Source organism: Balaenoptera ricei, chromosome 13 (genome assembly GCF_028023285.1).
Source record: "Balaenoptera ricei isolate mBalRic1 chromosome 13, mBalRic1.hap2, whole genome shotgun sequence".
Classification (NCBI taxonomy): domain Eukaryota; kingdom Metazoa; phylum Chordata; class Mammalia; order Artiodactyla; family Balaenopteridae; genus Balaenoptera; species Balaenoptera ricei.
In genome coordinates, this window is record NC_082651.1 from 52,937,055 (window position 1) to 52,949,858 (window position 12,804).

A 12,804-nucleotide genomic window follows, 5' to 3' on the forward strand; every position below is an offset into this window, starting at 1 on the left:
AGCCAGATTTCTGATGTCAGACATGTTCACATACAGCTTCACCAATCCCGGAAAAACCGGCATTTGTCATCTACCATGAAGTTGACCGAATATACCAAAGCAAAACTTTGAGTTGTTGCTATGTGGGTAGATTATTTGGACCTCCAATCTCCGCAAGAACAGAATAAATCAAAGCCATGGGAAACAAGCAAGAGTAACTGGATAAAAAGAAAAAGAATTCTTATTAATGCCAACAAGGGCTGGGGAGCCATCGTAGGAAGAAGCATGTTTTTTCTTTCGACTTCTCGTTTACCTTGCATCTGCATGGAATAAGAACTAGTGTTTGACCCGTTGTGGATCTATTTGCTATCTTTACATTTAATATCTCTTCTCTGCCTGTGTCTCTCATTCCAAACACTTTAGGAATACAGAGATTTTTCTGAGATCCATGAGAAAAATCATCATGGTTACTAACAGCATTTGTTCTATCAAATGCATTCAGTAGGTAGAATCCCATCTCTGCGGGGGACCACAGTGATGACATTGTGAAGAGATATAAGATAGGATTTCAGGCTCCATCACTGGGAAGAGAACACAACCTTGCAGGTCTTGAGGTTACACAAAGAGGACCCTCTAGAGTGTGAAACAAGAGAAAGTCATGGGAGAATGAAGCACTTGGCCATGAACCCGTAAATGCAAACTATTTCTCCCCAGACTTCGATTTTTGCTCCACTCCCCATCCCTCCCCTCTTCTGGGTAGTCAGGGGGAAGGACCACATCATCTCTGGTTGCAAACCCCCAAATCACTTCCTCATCGTGGCTATCCCAGCCTGGCAAGGAAAGGAGCTACTGCCCTCACACTCCGCATTGCTTCCAAGCCGGTCCTTCCCTGGAATGGAATCCAACAGTATAAAAAGCAGCTTCTTCACAGAACAGCTTCAGCCGCGACTGAGCCTTTGGGAATGTAATGCTACAAACTGTGGTGCTTCTATTGTATGAGCAATTCAATGGGCATTTCATTTCCAGTCGAAATCCAAAGTAGTTAAAGTCAGCCTGTACAAGCTGCCTTGCCGAGAAACAGCGGCTTGCATTAAAATTACAATTATGTTGTTTTGCCATGTCAGAAGCAAAGGTTAAAATCATATCTTGGCCGGACATTGTTTCTATAATATTGGCCCTCTGCAAAGCTGCGGTGCAGATGAGCCCAGAAATGATGTGAAATATTTCTAATACAAATTTTATTTTTATGTGAAACTATTCAAATGCTGCTGTACAACATGAACTACCTGAACCAAATCAAATCCTCAGGTCAATTCCTTCTTCCGAGTGCTCCTTAGATAACAAAGTCTTGTTCTGCGAATCTGTTCAATATATTAAAGTTGATTCACTCGGACAGTGTGTAAGATATAATACATTAATCTGGGCCATTTCAATTTCTGAGTCTGGGACTATAAAACTGGTGTGCTGCATATCTAATTTTTTTTGAATACCTGATTTATGCATTCCTCCGATGCCGACTGTCGATGGTGTGGGGATGCGGCCGTTACATTAACAACGGGCTGCATCAGCACTCAAATCTTATCTTGTTAAATCAGACAAATGTAGCTCAATGAAAAGGAAGGAATACATGCCTGGGATGGTTGAAAGGAGTGAATTTTAATCCTGTTTGTTAGGGGACTTTCATGGTTTGCACTGGATGACTGAGGTCGGGGGTCCCCCTGAGACTTTGGGTACCATGAGTTATATGTATATGTGATTCATATAATGGACATGGAGCACACATATGAAAATATACACCTTATGCAAATTGGCACACACCCTTACGGCAGATCCTGTGCTGCAAGATGCAGTGCCAATATTTTACAGATGCTGTAAAATCTCTATTAGATAGACAATTGGTAAAAATGGGTCCCTTTTTAATATTTCCATTACAAGTATGAAAACCGCTCCTTTGTGCATAATTCTCTATATTTTTCATCAAAAAGAAGTTACCATGAAGGCTAAATACGAGGATGATGGAATAGCTTATCACAATCATTATAAATATAATGTTTTCAGGAACTTTTGTGGTACACTGAATACTGCTACCATTCTATAGACAGACAATATATATTTTCATTGAAGGGAAATGTCCCTGTGTTTGCACAATCAACAGCACCTTTAGAAAGTATCTTTGTGCTATACAAGAAAAAAGTTTCATCCACATATTTGGCACAAATGGCCAAGGCATTTGTAATAAATGAAATATACTTTCAGAATTTAGAAATAAATTCTTAGGGAGGATCCTGCACTACTAACCTCTAATTTAAATCTCTTTCTCTTAAAATATCCATTAGTTTAGCTTCAGAGAACGCAAGTCAAGTGAAGTCCTTTATTTACCCAAGAAAATATGTTTGGAAAGATGGGAGTAGCACGGTACAGTTGTAAAAATGCATTGCCCATTAATATGCAAGCATCACAAAATAGAACAATTACAGAAGAGTCTAAGTTGGAGCTGGAATTATTTAATTGGCTCAAAGCTGAACTTGCCTTCTCAGTGACACTTTGGGAATGTATTATTTAAACATAAATCAGTTGTGCTTTCATTGGCTTCTCCCCTTCCTTAGTGTTTAATTATAGAAGGTGTATGCGTGGAAGGTTGGTGGGGGGAGGAAATCTTGTAAACAATAGATGTACTCGCACCCCTCTCTTCCCTGTGTGTGTCAGGAGTCCAAGGTCTTGGTGCCCTATCTGCAACACTGCTATCAGTCACAGGGGTCAGACGTTTGTGATGTGCAAACGTTAAGTACTGCAGTTGATTAGGACATATAACCAAGTGCACTGGGGCAAAGCTTCCACGCAGGTTTTAGAAACAGAGAACGTTATGGCTAGGAGGGATCAGAGAGAGCTTCTTGCCAAATCTAGTCATTTTGCAGATGAAGACATCTAGGCCAAGAATGAAAAAAAGCCTTGGCCAAGTTCAAAGCCAGGACTAGACTCCAGTCATCTGATATTCGGGTCCACTGCTTCTTGACTGCAACACTCAGCCAAAGCTCTCCACACCTCCTGCAGCTCCCATCCCCCCAACAGTAGCCTCAAGCCAGAGCCTTTCCCTCTTACACAAATCAATGTTCCCTAGACTTCTCATTAGCACAAAAATTTGGACTAGATGTGTCTGAAAATGTCATGAAATCTCAGCCTTATCGTAATAGTAGTAAATTGTGAGTCACGTTTGGGCAAGATTCGGTGAATAAAAACTTGAAATTATTGAGCTCTTAATTGAATGAAATATCTTCATTATGCTCATTAAAGGACTCAAAACCCGGCTTTCATTTGATAGGATGTAAATAATTTCTTTAAAAGAATCAATATGAAGTTTGGTAGCAAGTAATGTCAGCAGAATGGGATCCAGGAGCGTGGGCGATGGTGACACCTGGTTCAGCGAGAGCAGAGCCCAGTGACGGAAATCACAGGGCAGAGGCAACATACGCTCCAGCTCCGTGCTGAGTGCCAAACGACCCCTCATGTGCAGCAAACACGTGATGAAGTGTGTGGAACACATGAGAAAGTGACTTTCAGGCTGGAAAAAATAAATAGTCTCCACGCTAGGCGTTCAGGTTGTTTCTCTCAAGGGCCCTGCCTGGATCCCCACACGGCTGAAAATCGAAAGAAGATGCTACCTTCGCAGGCTGTCATGCCAGCCAGCAAGGAAAGTCTTGGACCTGCGACCCCTGTGCTCAGTGGACAGCGGGTGGGGTGAGACTTTGGCTGCAAGCATGGTCTGGAGCTATGAGGAAGCTCAGCCATTTCCAAAACATCAGCCTTTCTGAGAGAAGCTCTGGGTCACAGAAATTGGTAACACTTGAGGGCTATGTAGACAGGGTAGTGGCAGAGTGCACACATCCCCGGGTCCTTTTGACTACGAGAAGGAAGGAGCGACCTGAAGCTTGAGTTAAGACTTCATTAGTACACGTGGGATGCTGCAGATGTATTAAGAGCAAATAACTTGAAATCTGGGACTTACTGGATGCTTGAATTTATGTCAAAGTAGCTCTGTTACATATGTGTCCCCCAGGGTCAGACTACATTAGCTGGTTTCCTCATTCCTCTTTCCATACGTGATGAACTGAAGAGTCAATGGAGTGTACTTCAAAAATGTCTCTGCAATACATGTTTTTAGCGTCCATAGAACTTAGGTTCAGTTTAAGCGCGGATGACGCGTGCAGATTGCACGCGCGCGTTACGTGCATGCGTGTGACAAGGAGGGGGGAATAAAACATGAAATGTCTCTAAGGTCACAGAACACTGACCTCATTGGCGGGGCTAATTTGATTGTGCGGGAACAATAGCACTGCACTCCTCTGCCAGCGAAGTGCATGCTAATTATGCGATTTGCCCTTGATAAGACCTTGGTGGGTCATTCAGCAGTTGTGATCTGTCACTGACTTCTAATCATGTATTATCGTCTGGGTGAGTCAGAATGGGACCCTAAGCTTTCTGTCTTTACAGCAATGTGGCACTCTAATTACCTTATGCCAAGTGGATATGCAGCGACTGAATTAAGTGATCAGTGCGATTGCCTTCAAAATCTTCCCTTTCTCCTTTGTGTTGCTTCACGGCAATTTACATTTTAAGATGCTACGAAGCTTTTGGTGTGACTGAAAATGCCACTCTAAAAGAATAATTATTTTATTTTTAATTTGAGGAAGATAATATTAAATTCAAGCCATACTAGTGTCTTACCTTATTTCTGTGGCATAAAACCAGATGCTACAATAAGCATCCTGTGAGCAAACTTGTTGAAAGGCATCCTATGGGGAGTCTGGCTTTTGCTTTCAAAAAATAAACATAACGGAGGGGATGGGGGTGGTTTGGAGTGTGGAGAGACCCCAAGAGTGACAGGACTTTCTAAGACCCTTAAGTTTTCACTGTATTAATCATTTGCAGTTAATAAGCAGACCTTAACATGAACCATTATTTTCTGCTTTTAAGTAGTGCTTGGGGTCCACCGAAGGGAAATATATATGCTACAGATAAAAAATTAAAACTCAGGGAATAAAATCTCACCACGAAATATACTCATTAACTAGGGTAATGATAAACTGACCTTATAAGCATCTTAAGGTCAGTAGCAAATACCTGACCTATTGATTAACTTGCTCCATGACAGTTTGAGGGATCAGTGTGACCCTAACTACAGTGATGTAGCTTGCATTAATTTTTTGATCCTTTAAAATTTTGGTGGAGCTATGATATTATTCTCTATTGTTGCATAGCAACTCTCAAAAACTACAGAGCAATCTGTTATGCTAAACCAGTTGTACCAACATCTGCATTTGCCTGGAGAATGATCTAATGCTTTTTGCAAAGAAAATGCACTGCGACGTTTATAAAATTTGATACGATACACTGATGTGGATGATCCTTGAAAATACAAACTCTGAAGTACTCCTTGAAAGTTGTCATAAAACAGACCAAAAAAAAAAAAAAAAAAAACCCAACCATCATCACAACATCATAGAGCAAAAGTTACTGTGCTACTAACAGGAAATAGAAAAGGATTTTCAAAGCGTTCCTGCCTTGTGTGTCAACATTGTGGCAGAATTCTTTTATAGTAACTGAAAAATCAAAACCAAAGAGGACAATTGAGAGAAAAATTGCAAGCCTTATTTTCCTTGAATCATATGATGTGGAAGGAACATTATTTGTTGAATCCTTGGTTTGTTTGGGTGGGAGAGGGAGAAAAGAGGGGGCTAGATGGTGAAAGGAATGGGGTGGAGGGAGAAGGAGGGGGATGGAGAGAGCCCAGAGAGAGGGAGGGAGGGAAGAAAGAGAAGAGGCGAGAAAGAGAGAAACCTAGACTCAGAATATTCTGCATTCCCTGGGTGGCAAAACAGAAGAGCCCAAGGAGGGGGGAAAAAAAAAAAAAAAAAAAAAAAAACTGTGGAAAGTTGACACAGTCAAGAATAATGGCTAAATCTATCAAGTTTGATCAGGTCTACTATAATGAAGTGAGGCTTCGTATTCCAAGCAGGGACAATGAAGACAGGAGTCAGGCTCTAGAAATGCACTGCTCACTTTGTGCTTGGAATATGCAGCAGCCAGCAGGGAGCCAGCAGATAATTACACAGTATTTGTGCGGTTCCAGGAAGCTTCCTGCGCAGGTTGAATGCCCATGCTATATTAAAAGGCAGCACAGTGAAATGTTTTTAATGAATATTTTTGTCAGAGAAAGAAAAGGCATTTGAATGATTGTGTGTATGTGAGAGAGAGAGTGTGTGCGTGTTTACGCTTGCGCATGGGAAAACCAGAGGTGGAATATCACTGTCAAAATACAGGTACCCTTATTTATTTTTATTCCATTATTTACCGTTTCAAGAGTGTGACGTTCTTTCAATAATACGAATCACAACATTCGGTTAATGTTATTTAGGGCTAATTGTACATATAATCCCTTAGCTAATATTTGCTAATAATATCTTTCAATGAAATAGTACATCAAACAGAGGTTTAAAACAACTTTAAAAAATTCCAGTGGTAAATGAAATGTTTAGACACATTGAATCAGGAAACCTAAAGAAGAAGTAACACAGATGTTGATACTTACTAGTCAGTAGCCTTTGGCAGTGGTAGCTCTAAAACATAAGAATACATTATTTCAGCGTGCTTTCATTCTCACCTAACAGATGTGGATAATCCACTGAATTTTAAACCCACACATTCTATTCACAATGTCCCTTTAAATTCATTTTTTGGGGCAAGACAAGCTACATAAACTAAGAGAATTCACTGTAAAAGGTTGTGATTTTTTTAAGCCCAGTCCCACTAATCTTATGCCTCCTATATTTCAGATTTTTAAAAATTTATTTGATGAGAAAGTATATAATTTCCTTCAATTCATATTCTACTGTTGGTACTACCTATGTAAGGGCAGCTTTTTAAAGGCTAAGTGACACTCAACGGTTACCAATAGACATCACACAGTATCTTCCTTTCCTAAATTAAATAAATTCTGCATTTCAAACTCTGTAGCTAACAGAAGCATCTCAGATATTTTTCCCTGGAATCAAATGATTTTTCAGATAATGTAATGACTTATGTACCAAGGTATTAATTTAGGCCCCAAACCTCCACATTTTAAAAGAAGATATTGTATTTCACATGGCTAAGTACCGACTGTGAACCATTATCAATTGTAACAAGTACATTCTGATGAGGTAACATGGATCTTTATTTGAAGGGCGCAATCCTGCCACATTGCATGACACAGATGGTAGGGGTCAACAATCAAGTGAGAGTTGGAGGATTTGTTGGTTGAAAGATGGGTCTGATGAGGCAATTTTCTCTTTTTTTTTTTTTCCCAAAGAGTAATTTCAAGTAGATTTCTCAGCCAAGAGGCTTGCCACTCCCTCTAGCAACTGACTAAAATTTAATAGCTCTGACCCTCAAAAAAAAAAAAACAACAATCACTGCATTCAACAAAAGTAGATACTGCCTCCAGATTATTGTAAGAGAAAGCAATATCCATTCCAAATTCTCAAGGATTCGTTTCAAGGTTCCTGTCATTGAAATGTTTCCTTTTGTAAACTGTATTATTAATAATTGCAAATACCTAAATGGAATCATTTAAATGAAAACTGGTTTCTTTTACCACAATGGGAAAAAACCTAACCCTTTTAATAAGTAGATATAAAATGAGTATACATAAAACTCTGAAAAGGAAATTTCAGGAGGCATTTATGGCCATGTACATTTAAGGGGAAAGAGAGGCCATTACCTTGGCATGTTTAAATCAGATTATCAATCTGTCCTCGAAGACTTTCAATTTTAAAATATAGACAATGGTCGGATATGATTTGAATGATAGCTGTTTACACATAATACTCTATTGTCATGCTATGTATTCAAACCATAAATAATGCAAGATGCTTTTAATCATTTTGTCTACTTCTAGCTTTTCATAAAGATACTCTACTACTTTATTAAGCAGTTTATACTCATCACAGAATGCGTAAAGCATATAGGTCAAAATGGTCTGGCTATCTTTTTTGGAAGTTTCTGTAAACAAAAAACTTCAATATCATTTGATCAAAAAGACAGAAAGCTTGGGAGAGTGGGGAATGGGCTTTTCTCCCTTTGTTGGAATTGATGGAAATATATACACAAGGACAGTGTTCGATCACAGGCAGAAACAAAGGACTCAAGAGAGATCATCCTTCCATTTTGGTCCTTTCATAATTAGTAAATATTCTCAAATTTGGGCCAAAATAGAGAATAATCACACTTAAGTTTTGTTCCACACCTTCCTCCCTTCTAGCTACCATGAAAATGTCAATTTACATATATTAGAATTTTAAAAGACTATTTCTTCTACAGATCCTCCAGTTTCAGTTTCCTTCTTTGTTGTCAGTTGTCCATACCAATCTTTCTGAATGGGGCACTGGGGACTAGACTCTGAGTGAAGGGACCAGCCCAAACACTTCTGCTGGCTTGGGAGAAGGTATGGAGGCCTTGGAAGGAGGTAACCTTTGCTTAGGATACCTGCAAAAATGCCTCTGAAACTCAGAGTGTCATTTGCATATGGCCTGCTCTGCTATGGCAGCCACCTAGAACTAAACTAGAAGTTTTGCCTAGTTTTGCATCATTTCCATTGGACCTCCTCATTCTGAAGTCTCAGATTTCAAAGGTATCTTTTGTGAAATGAAGAGTAAGGTTTTCATTAATTGCCTTAGCCTGGGTATAACTGTAAAACGTTAATCTGTAAAAATAGATGAAAAGCCAATAGTCTTTTCCACGTAGCACATAAAACTATCCCTTCCTCCCTGGAAGCTCACAGGTTGTTTCAGCCCCATATACACAAATGCTGGCATATTCATAAGCAGCCTCCTCATCTTTAAAGGAATGGTACCCCAATATTAAGTGGTCCTTGGAAATGCCAACAGCGCTTTCCAGCCCTTTTGCCTGCAAAGAGCTTTGTGCCATAGAAGAAGGTTCCTCTCTACTTTCTAAGCTTCATTTTATTCAGTCGACTCTTTTTCACATTGTTATAGCTAGTGAACATAGCAAAGTTGGATTCAGAAGTGAACCTGAAGCATTATCATAACGCTTAGAAGAAATGGCTTCACACTGTATAATCGATCAAAGGTGTCAGATTTACAAAATGCAGATTTTCTGTCACATTTGGGCACTCTAAGCACTGAATCTTTTCACTAAGGTGCTGACTGCTGTTTTAATGAGGCCCTTTGGTGGCTGTAAAAAACTGAAAGAAGAGGATTCGAGGGGTTACCCTAGATATTGTCTATTTGTCTTACAAATTTCACACTAACTACCAATTACATCGCCATAAACCTTTTGGCTACTTCAAGCTGTATGCCATATAATACATAAAAAATACGCTATGTTAACCTCTCCTATATTATACACATAACTACAGCCACTGATGCAAGTAACATATCTAATGAAGCCAATAATGAGGCTCTTTAAAAGTAGTCTTGTTATAGGAATAATATTAGAGCAGTTCAGTTAGAGGCTAAGGTCCATTATGGAATACTTCCTATATACTCTGGTCCCAGGTCTGGAAAGATGCTGACACACTAATTCAAGCTCAAGAAGGGCATTAATCTTGCAACCTTCTACTTGTCATGCTTAATGGGACATCCTGCCTAGGTGAAATGAACCTGATGTATTCAGGTAAACATAATTTAATAAGGGAAGATAAAAAGAAATAGACTTCTGGTATGACCCTAGGGAGATGAAAACATCTGCCATTTTATTCGAGAACCTAACTCACAAGAAGAATCTACACAGTGCCTGGTAAAGGGTTGTCCACAGTAGGCTCTCAAAAATATGTACTGCATTAAAGAATAAATGGAAAAATCATGGTTAAAGTTTTGAGACATCATTGCTGTGTCCCTGCCCCCACCCACCACTGAACTTCCTGCAATTCATTTTGTTGGCGGGGAATGATAATGCCAGACAGCAAAGGCAACTGTGTTCATCTTCGGGAAGAAGACACATATTAATGTGGGGTTAAGCATCTGAGTGTGAAATCAAGATCCGCAACAATACAGCATGAGATTTAAAAAGCAGGCATGAATGTCAGTAACCGTGCATCCTCTTTCATTTGCAATCACTCTTAAGTCTAACGAGCTTCCAAAAATTGTGTCAAGGTTTCAGATAAGCTTATAAAAGGCAGCTGTTGGAGAAAGTGGTAGTCCATCCTGCCAAATAAAGCATTACATCAGCCTCACGCGTGCATGTGCGCGCACGCACACACACACATACACACACACACACACACACACACACACACAGAGTGTAGTGGGGCTTTACCTCCCTCATTCCATGCCTAGATCCTGGTCTCCTACTGCTTTGAGAGAGACAAATCTAAAATGGCCCCAGAGAACACTTGCTGGCTTTAACTTTTAAAGCAGCTAGCATCAAGAATCGAGATATTTATATTCTGGGTGATGAATCATTGCTTCAAGTCCCTGAATGGAGTTTGTCATTAGGAAATTTGCCAAGTTCTCTTTGATTCAAAGATAAAATGAACATGGCATTTTTGGTCAAGGTTTAAAAATTAGATAAGTGGGAAATATGATTCAAAAATATCATCTAAAAACACCTGAAGACACTGTCTCCTCCAATCCTTCTTCCAGCTATTTTCAGAGAGGTTAAAATATGGTTAAGTAGATTATTTGGATGATAATGTGGTTAAATCCATTGCTGTGAATTTGAATTTATCACATTTCTATATTTAGCTAGCGAGGCACTTGTAAATCTACAGAGTTCATTTTATGGCAAAATCGATGCATTTATCCCCCCCATGCCCCGTATAATATACGTTACTTGTGAAAATGGGTCTTTTACTTACAGTTTATTTCTAACAGGGACAGAGAGAAATGTACATGAATACTTAACGGACGAGTTAAAATAAAAGGATCTAGGGAGCCCTTAGCAATAAAAAGTCTGATCGGACAATTCAGAGATGATAGGTCTTCCTTAGCCTTCTCAGTTGTTGGAATGTCTGCAGTGTGTCCTGCCTAGTCAAATAGCCTCTGCATATCACCAGCATTCATTTCCTAGATGGCAGTAAGTGTCATGAATTCCACTAGACCATTATCCGTGATGGTAAGAAAGCTGCCCATGCTAGAGGAACCAATCTGACCTGGGCTGATGATCAGAACAAATGTCAAAGAACACCTAACGTCAAGGGAAGACAGTCACTCTCTTGGTGCATCTGAGTAGACGAGGGTACATGCAGAAAATCAGGTGTTTGGAGCACCACAGCTAACTTTTTATTCATAGTGTTATTTTTGTTCAAATCTCTTAAGTGTCTCGTTTACAAAGTGTCAAGAAGAGTTACTCGTTCATTAAGCACTTTGCATACTCGATATAAAAAGTACCATGGAAACTAAAAATGCTGTACTACTTTGGTCTTCTCCCTGGTTGAACTCAAAGGACTCCCCATTCCATAGTCAATACAGGAGAAAGGAATGAACACAAGGAAGGTGACTCTTATGAATATTTTCTTAACGATAACCACCTTGGATTGGTACCTATTCATCTTTGGTCCTTAAATAAGAATTGGGGATTCATGAGCTGCGAGTCTTGGCAGTAACCACAAGGCCCTCCAAATCTCCAAGGCACACCTAATAACTCTCACTGCCTCGTGGCTGCCTCTAGACATCAATCCATGGGTAGAACCTATTCCTGGGGGTTTTGCTTTGCTTGTCCATGATCTTGAGCTCCAGGCCCTTATTCTTGCCCTTAGATGCCACACAATTCTATCTAGTTAGGTACAATGAGGTGCAAAAGGAAGAAAATCTACCTGTAGAGAGTGTATTAGAGACATTTGGAATCTATGGGCCTGATTCCCAGAAATCCAAATTAAAATGAGATTTGGAATGAGAAGAAACTGTTGCTGCTTCTAATCATTCTAATAGAGTTATCTAGCTTTGTCTGGATCATTTTTTATACGAGGAGCTGTGCTCTATTCTATATGGAATAGACTACGCTAAGCTGGATAAAAAAATGTCACCTTAGGCACCTGAATTAATAGTTTGGTTATGTATTCGGTTAAGTCTTTACTATAGATCAGCATAAGTGTGCTAGACAGACAATTCTTTAGAGCTAACATTTTAAAAAGGTGCCAAAGCCCCTTTGAGAACTGTGTGAATTTTCCAGATTCAGGAAGAAAAAAGTTAAATATACAGTGTTTTTCTACCCCCCTCCCTCTCTTAGTTGCACTGAATAAGTAAAAGTGCAGCAAAGTTGGCAAGAATAAATACTTCCTTGGTTTTTCTAAAGCTGCAATTAATGATAATGAAGCTATACCTTATATGGCAAGAAATACAGTACAAATTGGATAAGTAAGAAAAATGATCAGCCATTGTGCGCCTCCGATATAGTACATCAAGGTATCGCCACGGTGAGGCTATCTTTATTTTAAACCATTAAACAAAACAATATAAATCTGCAGGCAGGTGTTTCTTGTTGCAGAAGTACTGAAAGTTGTAATGCAAACAATCTAATTTTAGCATCTATGTAGAGTGTGAAGTAAATTTACTGATCATTGATGCATTGAGCATGGGAAGAAATAATCAGCAGGAGCTTTCAGCGAGATTATCCTATTAAAGCAGGAAGACTTCATGTGGTTGTTAAGGAAGTAGTCAAAAGCAGGTGATGGAAGTGGGGGGTTGACGACTCGTCAGTGGGCCCAGTGTACATGTTAAGTTGTTGTTTTCTGCTCAGCTAAGCAGCAGAGAATTGATATGTTAGCAATGAAGTGCAATGACAATTAAATTGTAACTGACCTACATGTTACCGTCATTATGCGTTCTCTTT

General features: G+C 39.5%; 1 long non-coding RNA gene across 9 annotated transcripts in view; it reads right to left on the reverse strand.

The window, feature by feature from the left end:
* Positions 1–12,804, reverse strand: part of LOC132377184 (uncharacterized) — a 624,644-nt gene that overhangs the window by 159,428 nt on the left and 452,412 nt on the right. For 8 of the 9 annotated variants that reach the window (XR_009506566.1, XR_009506568.1, XR_009506569.1 and 5 more), the window contains one exon: positions 6,566–6,593. The exons of the other annotated variant lie outside the window; for it this stretch is intronic. This is a non-coding gene — a long non-coding RNA (uncharacterized LOC132377184). The remainder of the gene's footprint in view (positions 1–6,565; positions 6,594–12,804) is intronic. 9 annotated transcript variants of the gene reach the window in all.